The 23,374-nt window shown below is 43.4% G+C and overlaps 1 protein-coding gene across 4 annotated transcripts in view; it reads right to left on the minus strand.

Annotated features, from left to right (window-relative positions):
* COA1 (cytochrome c oxidase assembly factor 1) overlaps positions 1–23,374 on the minus strand; it is a 58,377-nt gene that overhangs the window by 21,279 nt on the left and 13,724 nt on the right. For 3 of the 4 annotated variants that reach the window (XM_074575628.1, XM_074575626.1, XM_074575629.1), the window contains exon 2: positions 8,674–8,875. The exons of the other annotated variant lie outside the window; for it this stretch is intronic. The gene's annotated coding sequence lies outside the window, so the exon portion shown is untranslated. The remainder of the gene's footprint in view (positions 1–8,673; positions 8,876–23,374) is intronic. 4 annotated transcript variants of the gene reach the window in all.

Below are 23,374 nucleotides of genomic sequence, written 5' to 3' on the forward strand. Positions count from 1 at the left end.
CTGAAAGTCAAGTCCCTTTGAAATACATCAGATCAACACTCAAAGCCTAAGGCTTTGAGGAAAACTAATTACTTTTGAACATCTTGGACACCTGGATCCTTTCCAGAAGTTGGTCCTTGCCCATATGAGCAGAACTGGTTCAGTATCAGCTAAATCTGTTAACACAAATTAAGATCTGGGGAAAAAATAACCTCAAAGACTCGTGACTTTTTAATGAGCATTGAACACCAAAAACAGCACAAGACCAACGGGGATTCTGACCTAGAAACATTCTATTCTCAGAAAGACAAAAAGGGGAAAAAACGTTATGATGGGAACTGTTAAAAAAAAAAAAAGAAAGGAAAGAAAAGAAACTCCCATAATACTTGAAGGTTTCCATTCAGACAGATCCAGCTTGTTAACTTGTGCACAGAACTGTGCGAGATGGGAGATGGAGAGAGCAAAAGGGTGAAGGAAGTGGTGGAACCTGAAACACCATTTGCACATGCAGCATCCGGAGTCAGACCTTTAGCTTGATCTGAGGAGTAGCTACTGATTTATCCATCCACTCTTGGAAAAAGGAAAAGATACGCTGGATGCTCACAAGACAGTTGGATGTGAATCAGCTGCTCTTCCAAAAATGAGTCAGGGCAAGAGGAATTTCAGAGAACAGCTGACTGCAATCCATATTTTCCTCCTCAGAACATGTGTGGGAAAAGATTTGAGGGAAAAAAATCTCTCTCTGTTTAATGCTTTAAATGACGTCTCTATTTTATTCATTAAATCTTAGGTTGTTCTATAGCTCCTGTTAGGGAAGGCAGAGATTCTTTTTCATTTTGCAGAGCTGTGTCAGAAAAACACGGAGTAACTTCACAGGAAGCCTGTGCCACGTCAGGCAATTGGTCTCCAGAGACCTGGCCTGTGTCCCTGCCCATGTACCATCCCCTCTCTTACGCTAAAACATACTATCCTAGACAGGTTCAGCACAACTCCAGGGCTGTTTCCTACAGCGAACCTACCTTTAGGGATATGGGGATAAGCTTTTCCTCTGGAGCTACAGAGTAGGGCTTTGCCCAACAAGGAGGTGGGACAGTCCAAGAGCTGGACAAAAGCACAAACCACACTTCTGTGTACTGTCGTTGGGTGAGATTTTTCAAAATATTGGGTGCTTTATGTGTGCTCACCAGGCGATACCTTTACAGGATCATTGTTTCCTAAAAGTGCTGGGATCTGTGAAAATTAGGCTGCTTTATGGCATTTTCAAGATACACCCTCACTAACAGGTTTCAAACAGGGCTGCTAACAACGTACACCATTTCCTCATAAACTTATTGCTACCGTGATCTTCAAATACTTGTTTCTGGGGTTTGTTGATCAAATGCTAGATTACCAAGGGCTAAACACAATGAAATTTGACACATGTGGCATACATGAGACACATAAGTGTGCTGTGATCCATTAGAAAATGAAACAGGACCAGTTAGCGGGGAATCACTGCTGCTAATGATGCTGGCAGGGATCCATGACCACAGACTTCTTCAATTGAAGGCTGCAGAGGAAAGACTTTGCCTTCGACCACAACACACACATTTTTCCGTTTGATTTTGTTTTCTTTTCTCATCGCATGTGACTCAGCCCTCTCTTTGTGGGAATTGGGAAGAGCGATAAAGAGATCCCATCACTTTTATTCAATGTTACTCCCAGGGACCTCTGCTTAGATAGAAAAAGCCCCTGCTCAGTGTTACTTCCAATTTATCTGTAGCTTTTGCAGTTCATATGACACCAGCAAAGCAGAAGACAGTGCTCCCAGGTTTCGTGTTTGCTCAGGGACTGACTCACTGTATCACTGTGGCTAAAGCCATTAACTTCGGGTGTCTCGATTCACACGTGTAAAACTAAGTGACTAAACACTTCCTTGTTCCTACTTCGCTGGAAGATAGTGACATTTAATGGCTGCAAAATTCTCTGACAGCCTAAGAAGTAATTTTACTAAGGTATGAAATTTCCCGTGTGCAGTACATGCATGTTAAGAGGCATGACACTGTTCCGGAAAAAAAAAAAAAGTATTTTGCAGCCTGGCACAGGGCGTGTTGTAGGACCAGCAGAATAATTACAGCAGCCGCAGTTGGCACTTATTAGAAAATTAAAGCAGTTGTTAACAGGTCATTAATAATCTGTGACTACCTGCCTTAATAGTATTCTTCAGTCAACAGGCATGAGGGTGAGGGGGTGGAGGAAACGGTCACGCCTTCTTCTAAGTCACTGTAGAAGGCTGATACCCTTATTTTTCATCACTTTGTAATCTGCTTGTTTACTTCCCTCCTGGTGTCTCTCGCGGCTGGCTCTTCTCTCACTGCTAGCTCTCACACCAAAGGACCGCAAGGCTCTTGGCCAGGGAAGCCAGCGGCCGCACCTGCAACAGCCAGTCCCAGGGGAAAGCCAGCCTTCTCTGCGGTGTCCTAGCCTGGTAGCTGTCTCCCTGCTGTTCAGAGTTGCCTCTAAACACCTCTCCTGAGCGTGTGCTCCTACTTATGAAGATTATTTTGTCTGCAAGGCATCCCCTGTCCGTTTACAACATGCTACAATTTTTTCTCTCGCATCTGCTCCTTGCTTTCCACGTGTAGGCAGATGGTTGGAGGAGGAGAGAAAAGCAACTTGTTTCCCAGCTTCTTCAGACAAACACACGCTCTCCAGAGCAGACAGATGCCTTAAAGTCAGATCCAGGGCATCAATTCATCTTTTGGGTTCAGCTGTAGCGTATAAAGCATTTGCTGGCTCTGGTCTAATGCTTTTTGACATTGTCAGGCCCCCTTCAGTGAACTACTGCCTTGTAACCAACTTGACAGCAAGTATTGTTCTACATTTATTAATACCGTACGTGCTATCTTCAAACTGACATGTTCCAAGGCCAGGCATCAGCTGTGCTCAGCGCTGGCTTTGAAAAAAATGTTCAGACAACAGCACAGACCTCCTGCTGCTAATAAGTAAATAAATAAATAAAAACATGCCTTTACCATGCTGCTGCCACACCTTTTTTACCTTTTCAATCTCAATTTTGCAATAATTTTTTCTTCTCCTGGGTGTCTTAAAATTTGAAGTACCCACTTCCCTGCACCTTCCCCTTTTTGGCTTCTTTAGGAAAGGGCTTTGTTTTTTTTTTACCACCAGTCTTCTTTCAATTTATTCCTTTCTCTCTTTTGGATACAAACCTAAATTCCAGAAACTTGAATCTACATAAAAGTTAATTAACTGCAGGAACAGTTTTTCCTCTCCTTTTTTTTTTTTGAATGCAGATTTTATTTTTTTTACTGTAGCCACTGTAATTTTCTATTATTTTTAAAATGTTCAGCTTAATGGGTTATGTTTACTTAGTCAATAAGCTGATGATGCCCATGACAGGAGTAGAAGTGTTTGGTTAGCAGCAGGGAGGAAAAAAATCAATAACTCCAAGCATTTGGCAGCTTTGTGGGCAGGAAATCATTTGTATTCTCTGGTTTAAATCAATGACCTTCTTTTCTTTGCTGTTCCAACAGGAAATTATAAACTCTGTGAACACTATTTGCATAGTGCCTTCTGCAATACACTTGTATATGCCTGGGCAAAACAACACGTTAACCCTAGCAGTGCTTTTCTGAGGTCTCTGTTAGAGAAACCCGAGCGCTTTAGCATAGAGCTTTTCAGCTGCAGGCACTTGGAAGCAGAGGCAGAATAGAGCAAGATGAGAAAAGAGCTCCTTTTCCACTTCCAATGGCACCATCAAAAGATGAAGGCATTATTATTTGATAACATGGTTGTTCACTGCAGAGTATGAAAAAATGCAGCCTTGGTAACTTGGCAAGATGTTGTATTTTCAGTATTTCAGTTCAGCAAGACTTAAATTTGCTACTTCTACGTTAAAGCAGCAATTGCACTTTTGTATCTTGCGTGTCAACGTTGCCCGAATTGCCAGGTACGGTTTGAAAGAGCTGCACCTTTGCTTGAACTCAGCATTACAGAGTTTATCCTTGTGAAAGTTTCAGCCTCCTCTATCCTGCCCTTTTGCTAAATGCACTTACGGAAGAAAAACAAATTGCCACCTTGTCTTGCCATGCTGATGGGAAGCCATTCCAGCAAGGTGACGTTCCGAGAAAAGGCAGCGTTGAGCCTGGCACTGAACTTGCCTTCTAACTTTTTCTATTGCCCACCACTGCATTAAGTCCAGCTCAGCTATTCCTTAGCATGTAGGAGAGCTGGCATTCAAGAAGAAAAGCTAGTCACGGGAGATGGAGCAGGTGAGTGTCCCTTTTTTCTATGTTTTCCCCAATCACAGTGCAGCCCAAAGTCTAGGATTCTTGTCTATGGCCAGAGCTAAGGGTTGCAGCTTGCAGCACCAGCAACTGGCACTGTAAAGCTCCTGGATCTAAACACCCCTTGATGTGCTTATCTTCATCCCGTGCAGGAGAATGACATGGTAAATCAGTCTGAAAAACATGATTATAACCCCAGAAACCACCAAGGCCTCAGTAGTCTGCACTGAAATTAAATGTCATAAAATTCAGGCATCCAGATTTCTGTGCTTTGCTTTTGCATGTGACAAGTCCTTTCACAGTAGTTCTCAGCATTTCTCCAGTGCTCCCAGTGCCGCTGGCACAAAGCTGTAGTCATCAGGTGATACCTGAAGTATATTTATTAGTTATGTCACAGCTCTCCCTCCCTGAAACAAAAAGGATAGGAATATTACTCAGAGTGACTGAAGTGGAAGTAATATGTATTCTTGCACTCCTGCTTTGTTTCTATTAATTTGCCAGATACAAGGTTGCCATCCTGACCCCACAAGCATTTCAATCCTTCCCACTAAGCTCTACAAGCTTGTTGGGGTCCCTTCCAGAGCTCCCAACTGATGGAGCACCCTTTTCATTTCTAAAATTTGCTGTTCCTGATTGAAGGGCACCACCAAGAAAATGAAGTGCCTCACTTTCTCATCGACAAGAGACCAAAGCAGCATCACAGTATCACAGAAGTGTTGAGGTCAAAAGGGACCTCTGGAGGTTGCTTTGTCCAATCCCCCTGCTCAAACAGGGTCGCCTACAGCCAGCTGCCCAAGACAATGCACAGATGACTTTTGAGTATCTCCAAGGATGGAGACTCCAACACCTGCCTGGGCAAGCTGTGCCAGCACTTAGTCACCCTCACAGTGGAAAAGTGTTTCCTGATGTTCAGAGGGAACCTCCTGTGTTTCAGTTTGTGCCCATTGCCTCTGGTCCCATCACTGGGCACCGCTGGAAAGAGCCTGGCTCCCTCTTCTTCACACTCTCCCTTCAGGTATTTACATACATTGGTAAGATCCCTCTCAAGCCTTCTCTACTCTGAATAGTCCCAGAAAGCAGAGTGCTAAATCGAAGGATGAATTGGGTAGCTATTGCTCAGTTGACTTTCTGCTACTGTGTGGCTCAAACGCAAAAACGCCTTTCTTTCCCTGTTGCTTCTCCTCCCTTCCCCATGCATACATCTCCTAAGTGTCATGCTGTCACCTTTTCCCATTGAAGACCACATACCTGGAATCTTTCCATATCACAAGAAATGTTTTACTCTGCAAAGATGTGCAAATAGAATAGCTCATGCCGTAAATATGAACTTGTTTGGTTAGTTTTAGGCTTTGGGCTGATTTGTGAGTGATTTATGATTACGTATGAATAAAACATAATCAGAAACCGTGGAGTGATAGTGGTGTAGGTACAAAGAGGAGAGCTGCGCCTGTTACACGTGGGAATGTATGGGCCATAATCTAATTCTTTTGAGGTTGTGAAAGGTGTGCTATGTGACTAATTCATTTCACTAATATATGACAAGCCACTTTCATAATGGAAAAAATTACTTTCCTAGATAATTTGTTTTTCAACAACTTATCATAGTCATTACCCTCCTAGGGGTGTACATTTTCCACTATGCAGTAAACTGGTATGGAATAAAAAATGCTGATAGACTCAAAAACTGCATTTATCTTCAAACCAGAAATTTGTGGGTTTTTGTTTTTTTAATATATATAAGCTACAGTCTTTGAGGTTTTTGGTCAGAAGACAACCATGTGTTTCATGTGGCCTCTGTTTACAAAAAGGAAAATATAATTCTTTCTGGGGAAAAGAAACTAGATTACACTGCAGGAAAAGGAGATTTAGTGCTGCAATGTTCAAGAGCATTCAGATGGAAATACAGCTCCAGAACTCTGTACCGAATTTAGGGCACGGATTACCAACTGGTTCTGTTCTTGCATTGCACTTAAACGTACTGCTGTATTCGTACTGAATTGAATGGGCTTTGCTGCAGAGGTAAAAAGCAAGACTCACTCTCTTTTGAGTTTAATACAGGATATTGACTTTGCCAACTTCAGTAAAGTAATTCTTGATTTATACCACTATAAGCAAGAGCCAAACCAGGTTAGGAACGTACCTCAAAGTGTGACAGAGTTCAGATACGTATTTAATCTTCGTTAAATGAAACGTTTTGAATGAAATGCACTATTCACTGCTCTTACCATTCTCTATGTAAATGCACCATGAAATGGCTTGTGGTGGCTTTTTTTCAATAACCTTTATAATATTAGTAATGAGGACCCATAGACTCCAAATGTTACTCTCCTCATGTTACGCTTCTTCAGTGTAAATCCAGTCGCTTTAAATGAGGTATTACTTCTTACCAGAGAAGGCAGAATTGGCTGTTTTACTCTGTGCATGTACGAACAATAAGATAGCAGAATTGTCTGATAGAAATACAGAGCTAAAATTTACCAGATCTGCTTCTCTGCCCAAGGCTGGCACAGAAGAGAAGCAAAACTTCCTCCTTTCCTGCCCTCAGTATTGGGATCCATTAGACACACCCTCAAGTGTCTTATTTGTTCTTTCCCATTTGTGTTGGCCATTCCTTTCTAGCAGGCCATTCTCCACCCAAGACAAGCAGCTAGGCAAGCAAGTGGTGCTATACCCTGCCCTAGCAGTTCCTATAAGCATGGGATTTTCCCCTGAGGATATTTTGTCTGGGCCATTTTATGATGCAAAGGTCTTACTGGAAGAAAGAACTGGCCCTACAAGGTCCGGGTGTCTTGCTGAGAGACGAATATTAGTTAGCATATATAATATCCAGTACTGATGGGGAAAGTAAGAAAGCAACCAAACATTTTTAACTTATGCAACAAGCTGCACTCCTCTGACTCTGTTTTCCCCCAAACCCGCTTGTTAACTATTATTCAGTATGTGCCATTTGTGCTTTATGGGACTAAGAGTCTAAACCAGTTTACTGGTGAAAGTAACAACTTTCTCATTAAACATTAATGGCGATGTTTTAATTAGTCCCAGGGTTCTGGTAGAAAGTTAAGTCCTTCCTTCAATAACCAGCAGTTACAGATGCAGTAAGTGTTAATAACCTAATAGGAAGCAAACAAGGCAGGCGTACATTCCATCACCCAGAAAATGGATTTCATGTATCTTTTTGATGGACTGTTCACACTTTAAACCAAAAAAATGGTTGATTTTTAAAATGGGGAGTTGGGCTGTTTGCAGCACCTAAAGCTGCAGACCCATCATGTTCATCCCGTTTCTCTCAGATCTGATGTTTAAGGTGTTCCCCGATACACAATTTGAAACTAAAAATGTCACCTGATTTAGGGATGGGGAGGGGAAGAAATTTAAACAGCAGCAGCCATTCTTAGACTTTTAGCAACTATGCTCAGATGCCAAAAGAACAAACATAAGAAATCACAAGACATTTAAATAGCTTTTTTTCTGATAGGAGCTTTTCAAGCCACAAATTGACTTTCATAAAGAAGCAAGAGGGTTATGTGGGAATGCGAAAGGGCTGCGTATGTGAGTGTGACACCAGAAAGGATTTAGTGGGAACAGTTAAGGAATAAAGTTTTATAAAATGCTGGCCCAAAGGCCAACTGGAGCAACCAGCTGGTTTTCATCTCTATGCAAAAGAAGGGCAGACATTTACGCTGCCCTTCCTCCCCCATCTCTCTAGCCACCAAGGTTTTAGTTGGGGGAAACTTTCTCTTAAACGGAGACCAGAAAATTGCACGGAAAACTCAGGATGAGGTTTTTGAAAGGTTGCTAGATCTTTCACGGTACAGTAACCTTAAGGGATACTCTAAGGACACCGTATCCTGGATAGAGAGGTTTTTGAAAAGCCACCAACTTGAGGGATACTGTATCTTTAGGGATAGAGAATTGTCACTTTGATCGATAACATCCCTTTCTGATCCTTGTTGTTCTACCCTAGTGAAAAAAGAAGACTGCCACTTTAGTCGCTTAAGTAACTACGCAGCTTAGAAGATGTGTTTCGAACTTTCCAGTTTAGGAAGGAAACTGAAGTTGCACAAAGGGATCTTGAGCTTTTGTCACGGCCAAGAAGCAAGAATGTTTTTGGCAGTGGGCAGGGCTTTTCCAGTGATCCACTGTAGTTTTCCAGCCTCAGCACTACTGTAACTGAGGGAGCTCTTGAAATGCAACCCAACATCAGCACAGCGTGTACTGATAAGACCTCATGTACTGTAGTTTTAGTACAACAGGGACAGATCCAGCAATATGAGTGTCAGTTACACAGCATTGTGCTCTAATGATTTTTCCCCTGGCTTGGTTTAAAACAGTTGTATGATAAGCTGATAACTATAATTATTTTAAACTCAACCATGTAATGGATGCAGGCTTCTGAGGCTTTGCTTACCGTATTCAGACTGAAGCTCAGTATCTATGGTTTGATTTTTAGGCAGCTGAGGAAGGAGGGAGTGTTATTTGTCCTGTAAAGCACTTGACGTAACAACAGGCTTTTTGGTGCCACTCCTCTAAAACGGTGGTTCAAGATCGCTATCACTTGGTAGCCTCACTCCAGCTAAAAGCTTCCCTGACAGCTCTTATCCAGACTCCACCTAGAACAAAAGAGAAAATGCAAAGAAGTGGGTATGTAGCAGAGGCAGAGGAAGAATATTCAGACATTCCTAAGGATTAAATAGGTCCCTCCACCTCCCACTACAAGAGAATATCTAGTACTGTCAGTCCTACTGCTTCTGTTTTCCTTATAACCAATTTATAGCAAAGCGAGAAGTTAGCACATGACATTTTGATGTGATAGTAGTCCCATGAAAAACATTAGGGATCTCCTGCAGCTTTGTCCAGCCTTATTCACAAAAACCTTATGAAAATAACCGCACGTTCTTTTGCATGAGACCATGCCTACTGGCTGTCTGGCAGTGCTAGCAGTATTTATAAAAAGGAGGTAACACATCATGTATTTCTTTCCTACATCTGAATATAATTTTCATAATAAACATTACTCCTGTACAGTTCTTACTGTGTTGTTAATAATGAATAAATCCACAACAGCTCATGTGCTGGGACTTTTTGTTCATCGGTTTATCCAGTTTTTATGAATTAGCCTACCGGAAAGCGGATACATTCATCCTTCTAATGGCAGTTTGTGTTTACCAGTCTCTGCATGTGCAGCATTTTGCTCTGTACGTGTACTAGTGAAAAAAAGTGCTAGGGTTTTTAAAGATGAAATATTTCAGGCTGCAGCCAAGACCTTTAAACTAGTAAGCTCTGTGAGAACTGCAATAAGAAAAACTGGGATCCTCCAGATTTGCGCGCCTTGAAGTCCCCAAGGCTGACTAAGAGCACAGTTCCCTGCAGCCTTTCCCCTGCACTGAAGATCCAGATTCTCTTCAGTATCCAGCCACCTGCTTCCACAAAATTCTAGTATCTTCAATATCTCAAAGACCCTGTGCCTCTCTGTCAGGTCTGTTACAACAGGGAGGGAGCTTCCCAAACTGTATATACACAGATGCAGACACACGCACAACACACGTGCCGAGAACAGTCATTTCTGTAGGAAACCCGATTGAAATATGTGCAAGTCAGTCAATACAAAGCCAGGCAACTTTCAAGACAGCTGTTAAAAAGCTTGTTAAACATTTGCTAAACTCTAGGAATGGGACTGCGAGCTTGTAACAGAACTGCGTACCACTGCATCCCAACAGCAGCCTCTTGAGGACTCCCAGCATGCAGGAGTTAATGTTACAGTATCACCATGAACAGCCCCAACAGAAATGAGACTTTCATCCACTGGTCACTCAGCCTTAATTAATAAGACACTTTTCAATTAAACTTCAATGACATCTTTTGAAAACAAGTTTTACGCCTACTGTATTTTTGGACAAAACAATCTGCTCAGCTGTATTTCTAGCTGCATGTTTTGTTTTTCCCAGCCTGCTGGCAGCCACAGCTGCTTAGCAAAAGAGTAAGTTATGTCAACTGCTAGGATTTTCTGCAGTACATATTACATCACCTTTCCTGAGAAACTTGTCTGAGCAGATCCCTTTTCTTGCATTCTTCTTTCATAATGTCCTTCACATTCCTCCTTCAATATTTATTGTTCTCTCTGTGGAAGTTCCATTGCTGGCATTTAAGGAAAGGTTACATAGCGAAAGGGTCATTAATGGAGCTTTTTTTCGCCCTATCCCAAGCTTCTAGAGAGAAAACGGTAGAGTGTGGCACCTTTAGAGAAAGGTTTTCCTTTAGGAAAAAAACTACAGCATTCATTGCTGGTTTCAGAACAAGAAAGGGAATTTGTAGCATAAATTACCTCGGCCATTTTAATTCTAACAGTGAAGAAGTAAGGAGGAGAAAGAGCAAAAGCCAAAACAAAACAAAGACAGCAAATCATGCTCTGACGCAGGTGGCAAGCCAGATCCCTAAATTTTACCCTCATCCTTGACACTTTGGTGACTGTGCCCCTGTTCAAATTGCTCTGTGCCTCTGCTTGCTTCTTTACGAGTCCTGGTCCTTATGAAATGGTCTTGGCAATCAAGTCATACGCCTTTCAAAACATCCTCTAGATAAAATGTACCAATTGAAGTCTGGTCCAGAGACAACTGAAGGTGCTGGGAGCCTGCCCAATTCACGTCCATAGACTTCAAAGCAGGCAATGTAAGAACAAAGTATGTTAAGTCTGGGGACAGGATTTGGAATAAACTGGGAATGGAGCCTCAGGGGAAAAAAAGATAAATATTTCCAACCTTTTGTGTATAAACTTGGATGGCTTAATATACATGCTCACCAGTGCGAACACATGCACACATGTGTGTGAGCTGGCATGTGAGGCAGCTGCTTGCTGTTTGTTTATGCGGGGTCTTTTACAGTCCCTCACTGCAGCAAGGCAGTGCGTGCAGCAGACTGGTAGGGTCTGTTGGAGGCCATCAGCTCAAAAGCATGGTAAGGATGCTTATTTTGACTAAAGCTAAATGGCTGAACATGAAGTTGGGAGGTATCTTCTATTCAAATGCAGCTCCTTCTTCTAAACACAGTGGCTCCCACATGACCTTCTTGAGTAGTTTGAGTCTTTCTATACAAACAATGGAGAAGGAAATCTAATTCCCTGGTCTAGGAAAGGAAATACAGCTAAATGAACACTGTTAGCAAGGGCAAGCATATTATCTCTGCCTGTTTGAGAGACCACTGAGGGTGAACAAAATCTTTTCATTAGCTGTAGTAGAGTCTTTTTCACACTCCATTTGAATGATCTGTTTAGGATTAAGCATTTCTTGAAAAACACACTGCTTTTACTCCCGAAGAATTTTCCGTTCCATGGGACTTGGTAATGCTTTTATTTAGCAAAATGCTGAATGATCTTTGTCATGTTTAACATGAAGTGTAACTGAAGCACCCTGTACCCTGCGGTAGTGCTCTCTGGACCTCTGTTTTTTAAGAGATCTGTGAAAAACCAACAGAAAAAATGCAAGCAAGCTATTTTCAGCAGGCTTAAATTCAGTACAAATAGCTCCTCATCTTTACTGGAAAACTTTTAAAGGAGCCAAAAAAACAACAACAAAAAGAATTCCAACCCACTGTGCTTCAACAGCAAAATCGTCTAAAAATTAGCTTAATCCTTTTAGGATCAGCAATCTAGGCAGGTAACTAAAGCAATGGATAATAAAATTGCCAAGCACTGGGCACTCAGTTAAAGTATCAGCATGCTGGTGTCGGTATATAAACAATGCTAACAGAACAGGAAATTATTAAAGCAGAAGGCAATACTTCATTTGCTCTTCAGCTAGGATTACTGCTTAGGAAGTCACTAATACACATTCATAATGAATACTAGAAGTGAGCACAGGCAGAAACTTGCCTGTTACCCAAATGAGTATGACTAGTGCTGAATGTTTCTCTTACTAATCTTTTTTAGAGCCTGAACTTCACTTCCAGAAAGGCAAGATTATTTGGGAGGTTCCGTTTTCACGCTTAATTGCAGAATCAGGCACATGGAGCTCTTCCAGGAGCTCTTTGGGTTTTGGTTCCTTCTGAGTAGAAAGAACATCAAAGAGTAACAAAGCCCAAAGCACCTGCTCCGAACTTGGTTTGCCAACCTGCCAGTTGTGTGTTGGATTGGGAATTTCCTTCTCTCTTCCAGAAGGTAGAAGAGGGAAAAAAAAAAAAAAAAGGAAAACTAGCCCAAAGTAGTATTCTGGTTTTGTTCCAGTTGATCTGTTTAGGATTTTGTCACTGGTCTCTGCCAGACCAGGAAAGGCTTCAGTGTATGAGAAACAGCACTAAGAGATCAGATCGGAAGGGGATGTACCAAACTAGTAGATGCAGTATGTGGTCCCTGGCATGGCCAGACCCTCCCATGGTTCAGTGTGATTACCCTGCCCCTTTTGACAGAAACCATTCACAATACCACGAGACTACTTTCCCACTTTTCCTGTCTTAGGAGTCTGAGGTGAAGAGGCAGCTGCCTTGTGCCAGCTGATTGGGAAATGTTAGGCATGAGGTGTGTCTTCTAGAAGGTCTGAATCAGGATTGCAATGCTCAAGTCAGATGCCTAAATTAAGGAGGCAGTCTCAATCCAGACTACCCTTCCCGAAATGCCAAAGGTGCTGATTTTCCCACTTGCCTTTTCGGTTGCTATGGATTTCTGATAAAAAGGGATGATACAGTAACTTCATTTCTAAAGCACCAAAAAATGTTGTAATAAAACATTCAGTAATGCTACTGAGGAGCACCCACGTAGGATGGGCTGCTCACACAGGTAAAACCAACTGGGTTAGTAACAGACCTGGAAGCTGTGGCTTCTACAGAGAAAAGGCAGACTCGGGAGAAACAAAGGGACGTGAAATAGAAAGGGAACTTCTGACCATACTTTGGCCCCCCATCTTCCATTTTTACCCCTTCCTCTCCTCCGGCTCCATCTCTTGTCCTCCCGCCCTTTTGCAAAAATCCAAAATGGCACTGGTCGTGTTACAACTACAGATCATTTGTCAAGGATTTGTCTCCTCCCTCTCTATATGAGCTAATTGTTCCCAGCAAGCTTTCTGGGGTGATGAGTCAGTGGCTCAAAGAACTGACAGATTAGATGTGGTATTTATTTTCTTCTGCCTTTTTTTTTAGCATGGCAGTCTCCCCCATCCACAAGCATAGAGGAAAGGGTAATCAAACATACTGCGGCTGGGAACTCCAAGGATAACGTCCACAAAACCTGCAGCTTCCAGTAAAAGCCTTGTATTTTTTGTATTCTTTTTTGGTACCAGGCATTGCTGGATGTTTACTCAGCAACACACTGTGTTAAAAGTTGCAACATTCATCTTTAAACATTAATTATCAAGGCATGATTGCTTCAAAAATCCATTGCCTGAGGCCAGGGCCTAGGAAGTGGAAAATGTAATTTCAGAAAGAGATGAGAACAAATGCTGAGCCTTTTAATTGCAGGTTAGTACAAATGACTAACAGTAAAGCAAAAACCATTTGGATGTATTTGTTGTTCCAAATGTCAAATTCAAAACTTAGCATTGAGTTGCCTGGCATTTGTTTTTCTTCCCCCGCTCTTCTGTCCGTAAAAGTCAGAGAAGCTGATGAATTTTGGAGAGGTGCAGGAAGTACATTTCTAAAAATTCAGTTAAAATAGTTTCCTAGATTGGAAGAAAGAAAGAAAATAAGAAAAGCCTAAATGAGGCATGCAAAGTCAGGCAATAATTGCAGTAGTTGTTGGACAGTTACTCTGCTCATTTGGAGTTTCTTTTCAGGATGAAGGCTGCAGTGATTCTCAGCATCTGTCTCCCATCTCCTTCGGTTCTACTGAAATCTACCTGGAGTTACCAACAGTATAACAACGGATTGGGCCTGTTTTGTCACGTGTGGCAACAAAAGATTAAATGCTGCTGTGATTCAGCATTGCCGTATTGGGTGTCCCAGCCTGAAGCCAACAGAACCAATTGCAATAGCAGTGGCATCTTCATCTCCACCCTTCTGGCCTTGCTGCTGGCAGACTGGGGACAGCCCTGCGTGAGCACTTTTGCAGGGCGCTTCTTTTCCCACAAGGGCAGACAACTTGCTCATTCTAGCCCTCCATCACCCCTTAGTGTTGGTCATGCCTGGGAGCACACAACTAATGGGAGATGTAACTCATGGTCTGGTGGGCCTGAGGCTGGTTTCTTGCGTGACCATAGGAAAGACCATAAGGACAGGGTCTGTGATGGTCCTAAAGTTGCAGTTATGCACCACAGCGTGGAGGCGAAAGAGACTCCAAATTGTGACACTCATCTTTTCTAATGCTGACGTTCACCAGGAACCTCCGGTTCTGCATCTGGGTGTGCTCAAAAGCACTTCTGACCTCATAGCACTGAAGAGCTTGGTGCCTGCCACCCTAGGATTGAGAAATGGCATGCTACTTCACTACCAGAAGGGCCTGATCCACTAGGTGTATCAAAAACCTGCCTAACCCATCGTGTTTCATCCAGAGGAGCGGAGAGAAGACAAGAAGATGGTGGTGATAGTGCCTGTGTCCCACCTCCTTTCCCCACTTGCTTCTATCTAACAGTTCTGTACTGAAAGCTTTTCCCCGTGGCCTGGGAGATGTGGTTGCAAACATGCTCCAAGCATGTTCTCTTGCTGAGTCAGTTTGCACCCTTCTGTTAAATGGGGAATAAAAGACCTTCTTTACCTCATGGCCATTCTCACCAGGCCTGTACTGCAAACCCTTACTCACATACCAGTTTCTGCAGGACGGAAGGACGGATCACGACCAAACTGTTAAGAGTTTGTTCCCTATTGAGTGGGCTGGCTGTAGCCACGCTGCATAGTGCTCAGCTCATGTCTGCTGACCCTGTAGCTAACAGTTGTTACTTTCTGTGCATGGGCTTGGTGGGGTTTTTTTCAGTTCAAAGTATGGAGAATATTAACAGGTGTATGATGCAGCCCGGCAGAGCAGTGCTGTGTCAAGAACATTACAATGCCAGAAAAAACTGTTGCGTGCTCTAGGAAAAGGATGCGTGAGGGAACAAATGATGCTATTGCCTAGCCTGGAATAATGCTGAAGCACTGTCCTTGTTGGATGAAATACATTTTGTGTCGTCTGCATCTATCCTGTTTGTCTGGAGCAAACCTTGGAGTGAAATAGACGGTTGACAACACTCACTTTTCCCCTTGAGGACACCAACGGATTTGTTCCAGAAGAGAGCTCAGGCACTGACGGGTGTCTGACATACTGACCACGGGTAGCATGAATGACCAGGAAACCCATCCCTGGAGCAAAAGAGGAGCGCGCCAAGCTAGTAGTACAGACACAACACGTTTAAGCAATAGCTTTTCTATTTTTCTATAGGGGCCCATGGAGCTCAGGGGAGGTGTCTCTTGCTGAACTCACTCTACTCAGACAAAGCAGCATGCAGAACATCAAAACAAGTAAAACGCACAGCAGCCTTCAATTGGTGGGTCAAATAAGTAAGAATGACACTAATTTTTCTCACTATTCTACCCACTTTCAAATCACCCAGGTGGGTGCTTTATTTGTAGGGTGACGCCTGGAAGCGTGTAGGAGAAGACTGAGGCTTGCGCTGTCTCCCATCCTCCCCTCCTTTGCCAGCAATCCAGTGACCAATTTAAGTTCTGTTTTACCACAGGTGCTACTGGGAGACTGAAAGGGTCTCCTGTGCCTCTGCCCTCTTGAATGTCACTGCTGCTCTATGGAAACCCAGCTGCCACTATGTTTTCCTGCCTGCCTCTGAGATGATTGTGAAGGACAGAAAATATTAATTAAATTTTAATTAATAAATTGAATACTGTGGGGTTAATTATAGCTATTTACAGGGAGTGTATGGGATTTGGAGGGCCTACCTTCTGGTGTTTTTGCACAACGTGTTGCCTCTTCCTCTAAGCTCTAATTAGCTGGCTTTTTTTTTTTTTTATTAGCCAGTCTCCAAACGATTGCTCAGTAGCTCCCATTTTGTTCCTCATCAGCAGTTCTCCAGCACAGCTGCTACAGAAGGGAAGCAGCCCTGCAGTTTGTCTTGTAGTGAGCAGTTGATCTATCAGAAGTGGTGTAAACCAATAACACACACAGGAAAAAAAAAAAAAAGAAAAAAGAGAGGCCCAGCTCCTAACATTGCCTTGCAAAGGGACTATATAAGAAACAAAGGATATGGGCAGAAATAAGGAACAGCAACATCTGAAGCTGCTGCAAGGTCAAAAATCTTCTCTCCGTATGCAGCCCTCTTGTCCAGCTGCATGTTCTGCCTTCCTGCATATGCATAATGCCAAGAGTCATCAACAGCTGACAAGCACCGGTGAAAAGCAGGCTGTTCCAGCACGAAGTCAACTGTGCAACTCAGAATAATTTCTTCTCTACTCCTTATTTTCAACCTACACATTTCCTCCTTAGTGGTAAAACCTTTTTAAAATTTTAATGGACTTAATTATCTGTATTTTAAACTAGTTACTTTTAGCCACTCAGTGCATAGCTATAAAGAGCAAGGGTCCTTTCAGGACACTGTTAAACTAAGGGCACACAGTAAACACACTGTGCCCAGATATCGGGAGTTTATTCCAGCCTGCTTTTCCATTCCATGCCACTAGATGCAAAATAATAGCGCCTAAGAAGCAGCATAGAACAGAGCTTTGGGAGCTTGAGGGTTATTTTGATTGCTGCTTTGTTGAGGTCCTTTGCAAAAGTGATCAACAGACAGGCTGCTGCTTTCCTTCAAGTATCTTGTCCTGCCTGCTAGTGTTCGTGACTGAACCTGAACGGTTGCCACGGAGGCAGTGGAGGGCAGTGGCTGGAGGATGAGGACTGGCATCGATGCCGCAGCTGGCAGCTGGCCTGGTGCCTGCCTTCTCCTTCCCACCGGAGCAGCTGGGTGTGCGTGGCAAGCACAGGACCCTGGTTTTGGCTCCTGATGAGGTGAAATGGAGTGAAGAAAAGAGGGGAAAAAAGATATGTTTTTTTGTAAACAAGAGCAATAATGCTAGTAGAGGAAAATGGGGACAGACTGGCCAACATGGAGAGCAGGATATCCTCAAAACCCAGCATGGATCCCTGTGGTTTCTGAGGTTGGAAAACCGTTGCCTAAATTAAGAAAGCTATCTTCCATCTCAAGAAAGGAAACATAAAAGCCAGATTTGCTCTTGCAGAGAAGCCTAACTCATCTGGCTCCTCAAGCGTAGTTGAAAATTTTATCCACTCTCTTTTGCAGCAAAACAGTTTCACTGCCCAGAGGTGCGGAGCTGAGGGCTCTCCAGCACCAAGGTGCCTCCTCACCCCATATTTTGGCTGAAAGCCTCAGATTACAGTGCCTAAACCCTGCTCCAGGTCTACCTTTCACAGCCACAGAGATTCCCCCAAAATGGCGAAGATAAAGCACTGCCTTTTCTTTTGGTATCTACAATTGTGTCACCCGAGAATTGCTTGCCAGCATGTGTGAGAACTCAACTGCTCACACCAATGCACGCACATCTACTAACAGAGCGGCAGTGCCCACACAGCACTAGCAGCTGCTGCAAAACATCCTTTACAAAAAAACCCGGAATGGTATCTTGAGATGGGCTTTTCCCCACTTCAACAGCAAAACTAATTTTGTAATGAGGCGGTAAAGATCCCGCTGCTTAAAGCTGCTTAAAGCTTTTGCTCCTCCCGAGGCTCAGCTGCTTATTCAAGTCGCAAGATCCCAGTCACGCCTATGACTATTGGCCACCTCCACGCCGGTCACCCGTGGGCTCAGAGGCCTGGAGCCAGGTGAGGAGAGCACAGGCTTGGTTGCAGGTTTAAAAGGTGGAGAGCCTTTGGGGAGGCGGAGACCCTGGATTAGCGAGGGAGTTTGTAGCCGTGGCGGCGGTGCCCCCCAGGCTGGGGCCGGGCAGGAGCCGAGCCGGGACTGGATGGGATGGGAGAGCTGCCCAAAGGCTCGGGCTGCCGGTGCCACCTTCTGGACACATGAGCAAGCGTTAGTCACCTTCCCCTTAGGATGGAAGCACACGGAGGAAAGTGTCTTCATTTCACTCCACAATCCTGCTTTTTTGGTCCCCCCCCGTCGCCCTCCCCCCAGCCCCGTTGCTCCCTTTCTAATCCATCGTCATGTAGCACATAGCTTGGGGGAGCAGCCCCAGCAGGGTGGCAGCAGCAGGACCCAAGATGGCTGCACGCTTCATCCTGCCTTCTGTGGAAAAGTAAGTACTGCAAACTTGAAAAAATGCTCGCTCCCTTTAGCATTTCCTCATTTCCAAGCATCTCTCTCTGAGAAACAGCCAAGCATGGGAAAAGTAGAGCCAAGATAGCAGCAGTCATCTTAAGACACATCTGTGCATTTTAGGCCAGGAAGAGCGGGGGCATGCAAGGGCACCCTGGTTAACACTTGTGGCACCATCTCAGGGGCCCACAGAGTATTAATTTCAGCAAAGACTAGCCTGCAGAGAGGGGTCTGACTAGTCCTGCTGTCCGATTAGCTTTAATGGCCATGTGTGAATGCAGACATCATGAAGTCTTGCCATTTATGTCAACAGCAGTCGCATTCTCAAAGGGAATTGTCCTCTTTAACATCCAAACCACAAACTGTTGAGTGTGGTTACACCACAGGCATTACTGAGAGCAAGGCTAAGGTTAGAGAGGCCACTTCATTCTGAAAGAATCCGAAATTACATCTCCCGCAGACAGCAGCTGCAGTTCTACCTATTTCTTATGGCTGCAGAATGGGACCCGACCACTGTCTTCCAAGTGGCAAACAGGATGCATACACCCAACACAGCCTCAAAACCGGCCCGCAGTGTAAGTTTGGGAACAACTTTTAGTGCAGAGATGTCGTCTCCAAGGAATGGTTCAAAGAGCACAATTAGCAGCAGCAGACCAGGAAAAGCCGCGCGATTGGAAAGAAATGTCTGAATCGGTAGAAAGCAAAAAGGAGCCAAAATGAAGAGCTATGGGGACAATGCAGAAGGCAGGCAGCAAGGAAAAGCTGCAGGATGCAGGGCTTCTCACTGAAGACTTGTTCTCCTGCCCCAAACTAAGATAGAGCTTAAGAAATGTGGAGTTTGAAGATGCCAAATGCTTGCAGCAGCTGCAAGCGTGCCGTATCTAAACCAAAGGGCTCCAATTTAGTGGCAGCTTTTTTAGGGATTACCATAACGTGAGATGGTGGCAATAGAGGCAATGGGTCACAGGAAGTGCACAGGTAATGAAATGAGGTCCACGATGGGAACTTAAATGATCTAAATATTATATGGACACTGTGTCACTTCTATACTGTAAATGACACTTGTTTCCATTTCAGAGATTGGGGCTCAGCAGTGATGTGGACTCAGGATGAAGAACCCGTAAGGCAAACATACAGCAACGGTAGGGCAACATATTTATTTCAGAAACCTAAGGTACTTGAAAGATTTTTTCATTACATTTATTTTAAATCTGTCAAGCCTTCCTTTAATAACGCGCATAGCATAACGATAAATACCAACTGTATGGTGTTTAAAGCCGCACTGACACTTTGGTATTGCCGTGTTGCTTATTATGCAACCCCCGTTTCAGACACTGACCCATCCAGGTTGTCAGTTTTTACAGTTGGGCCCCACTTGAGTTTAGCTGCTGCAGAGCTGCCCCAAATATATGTACTGTTACTGCTTCTTTGTGCGTTGCACAAAGCTTCATTGTATTTCTTTTAGTTTAGATTTATTAAAAATAGCAATAGGCTATCTTCCACAATGGTGTGCCAGAGTAACTGATGGTAACAGCAGTTTACTCACGTCAAAGCATCTAATTCCTACTGCTGTTAAGTCTCAGTTCCCATAGCTCTCCAGGAAGGACAGGGACAACTCCTGCCTGAAGTAAGTTTCTGGGATTCTGAGCGTTGCAGAAAGGGATTCATAGATGTGCTACTCTCTAGCACTGGTACTTGACAGCGTTGCATGTTTTATAACAAAGGCGGTCAGTGAAGTACTTTCACTCTCTTTGGGTACTACACTGAGGAAATAGCAAGATTTCTATTTATAGATTTTATAATTTCCGGTCTGTATTGATTTTAAAAGCATCTCTAGCATGCAAGCAGCTGTTTAATGCATTTTTACCCAAAAGCAGGGCATTTGCATTAGTATTCCCACTAGAACGTTTGTCCTTTCATGTCCATGCATTAAGGCCCTGTTTAAAATCTGTCCATGTCCCTAATCTCTCTGGGGAGCTTTCCCTGAATATTCAATGCTAGTCCACAGTCTGTAGCAAAAGAGGGAGGGGAAAAAAAGGAGACAGAGAACAGTGTTTATGCATAAAGTTCAACAGCCTTTTCACCTAAAAAACATACGCACACACAAAAGCACCTCAACTACAGAGCCTGGCATTTCCACAGCAAAGATCTGACAGTGTGTGCAGTTTTTCAAGTTAACTAATTATACAATAAGGGCATAAGGCATCTGAGCTCCAGATGCACTCATTCAGACAGCCAGAGCCATAAATAAAATAGAAAAGAATGCTCTGACTTTTAACATTGGTTTTACAGAGATGTGTTGAAGGTCTAGCAGATGGGTTTTGCTGTCTCAGCTTTTACCTGTGTAACAAAGTAAATGCATAAAGCTGCTTGCTGGCTCCTTCAGTTCAAAACCTTTGCATTTACTCCCACATGCTCCTGTGAGATACGGCTAATTTAAACAATGAGCAAAATCCTACCCCCCAGGGAAGCTGATGGCAAAACTCCCACTGGCTCCAGCAGGCTCTGAGTGTTGCTCAACACAAATGCAATTGGCTGAACTTGACTAACAGCATAACCAATACTGTAATCAAATTTGTGTTCCTTCATCTACAAATTTACCACCCTAATGCTGCCCCTGGTGCTGCTGTTGCCCCGTGGTTCTCGCAGAAGAGCAAAACCAGCGACACAGCTGCTGCCACCGAAACCGGACTCGCTGCAGGCTCAGCCCATGCTGACAAGCAGCTCTCTTCCGTGGAGGGGTAAGAAATCCTCTCTTGAATTACAACAACATATCAAAACATTTTGTCATGCCATTAACTTTATTTTGCTCAATCTACATGCTGTTCTAACACAGTTCTTACGAATGAGAAAACTGGGATCCTGTACTTGAAAGACAGCATATCAGACAGCAGAAATTTCTGATTTTCAAAAAAGTTTGCCAGTTGAAAAATTAGGTTTTTTTCTCACACAGAGACTTCATCATCATCCTCATCATCCAGCCTAGCTTTCAAAAATATCTGAGTATTCTTTTTGAAGCCAGTCTGCTGTTTGGGCAGATGGCACGGAAATTTTACAGTCCATTTCATCCCTGATGGCTACAGTTAATGGTAACTGTTAATAATGGGATACACACACATGGATGCATATACAAACACACATGTATATAAACACATGCTAAGAGAAGAAAACATTTCTGACATGTTCTGATAAGGGAATTAAATTGGCGAAGGCAGATTCCTGAGGTCAAAACATACCAGAAGTACCTCCCCAAAACTGTGTATTTAGTTGACTTTAGGAAAAATTGTGCACTGTCAACAACTAAACAGCGCTTCCTAGTTTAGTATTTCTGGAAAATCAATTTCTCTGTGTCTCTCTTAAGCCTTACCAAAACACATCTGCTCACCCATACTACTTAGTTTTAAAATATAACCATTTGGGTGGCCATATTCAGTTTGGTTTCTGTGGATGGTCACTATTTGCCGTGGTTGGCTCTGATCTGCACGTTTCAGATCCTCTTACCAGAAATACATGCAGCAATTTAAAGGTATGCTTGACTCATTCAATTTCATAACCAGGGAATACTTTTTTCCTCTCAAGATTCTGGATTTAAAACTGAAATTCCCATCGGTGAGGTTGGTGAGATGACAGGGAGAGGAACACACAGTCTGGGCCTCCCTTAGACCAAAGCCTGCATGAGGAGGAAGAAACAGGGGCAACTCCAGGGATGGGAGGCAGAACAGGCAGTACAGGGAACAGGCACCAAGGCAGTCGCCAAACTGATGCATGGTTTACCCATGGTTCGGTATGTCCTTCCAGAGCCCACCTTAAGAAGCAACACTTGCAACCTGGGCTCTGGTCATCTTTCTCAGTACCTTGGCTCCATCCCTCCCCACAGTCTCCATTCCCGCCTGCTCTCAGGAGCACCCCTGTAATGCACCCCAGCTTCCAGTCAAAGCGCTGCTTTGTAATACAGCTTAGGGAAAGACGGAAGAGGAAGAAGAGAATAAACATATTTGAAGACCGATGACTCAGACTAACTAAAGAATGCGCTTAAAGCAAGTTTGTTTCGTCAATGGCAGTGCTTTGCTGTTTGCTTTACCCTTTTTAGACTGGGTCATCCCAGTTCTTTTTCTCCATGTAATGGTGACATAACTATGTGACCAGGAGGAAGTTGTCTCACCTATCATAAAAGCACAGTATGCAGTAATCACAGAAGGCTACTGTTCAAGACAAAGCCATGAACTCCACTTTTAAGAATGAGCTGGGCTATAATTCTGAAGAATGCATTTATTAACGAACTCCTGTTTTATAAGCTGCAAATCAAGACACAGCTCCCTTCATCGCTTGACCGGCCTTATGAATCATGAGCCCTGCGGTGCATTGCCATGAGACTTTGCTTTAGAAATAAAATAGTTTGTTCAACAAGAGAGCACCCCAGTTCAGCCTTCTCTTTCCACAATTGCTGCTTAGTCTCAAACCAGAATTGAAACAGATCTGGAATTACACATGCACTTAATGTCCTCTTAGTATCTACCAGATTCAGTATAAAAGCATCATGATGAGTTTCTAAGTCTGATATCTGCTTAATTAAGCAACGTTTTCAATATCTGGCTACTTTGCAAAACTAGGCAGCTAAGTGAACCAGGTCTAGCACAGAGTTAGTCATGTGATTTTTTTATATTTTTTTTGGGGGGGTGGTGCAGTTGCTAGAGGCTTCCCAGATATCCCTTCTTTCAAAGCAGGAAAAAAAAACAATGGCCAGCTCTGTACCAAACCACAGGTCAACAAATTTCAATGGTCCAAGGTTAAAATTGGCCTCCAGCTAGCTGCACAGACTTATCCCACAGGTATTAAACAGGAAACGTTAAAAATAGTTAGTTATGTGACTTATTCTTGTAAAAGGATTTTTATCATGTACATGAAGACTAGAAGCTTTCC

This window comes from Larus michahellis, chromosome 2 (assembly GCF_964199755.1).
Source record: "Larus michahellis chromosome 2, bLarMic1.1, whole genome shotgun sequence".
Lineage (NCBI taxonomy): Eukaryota > Metazoa > Chordata > Aves > Charadriiformes > Laridae > Larus > Larus michahellis.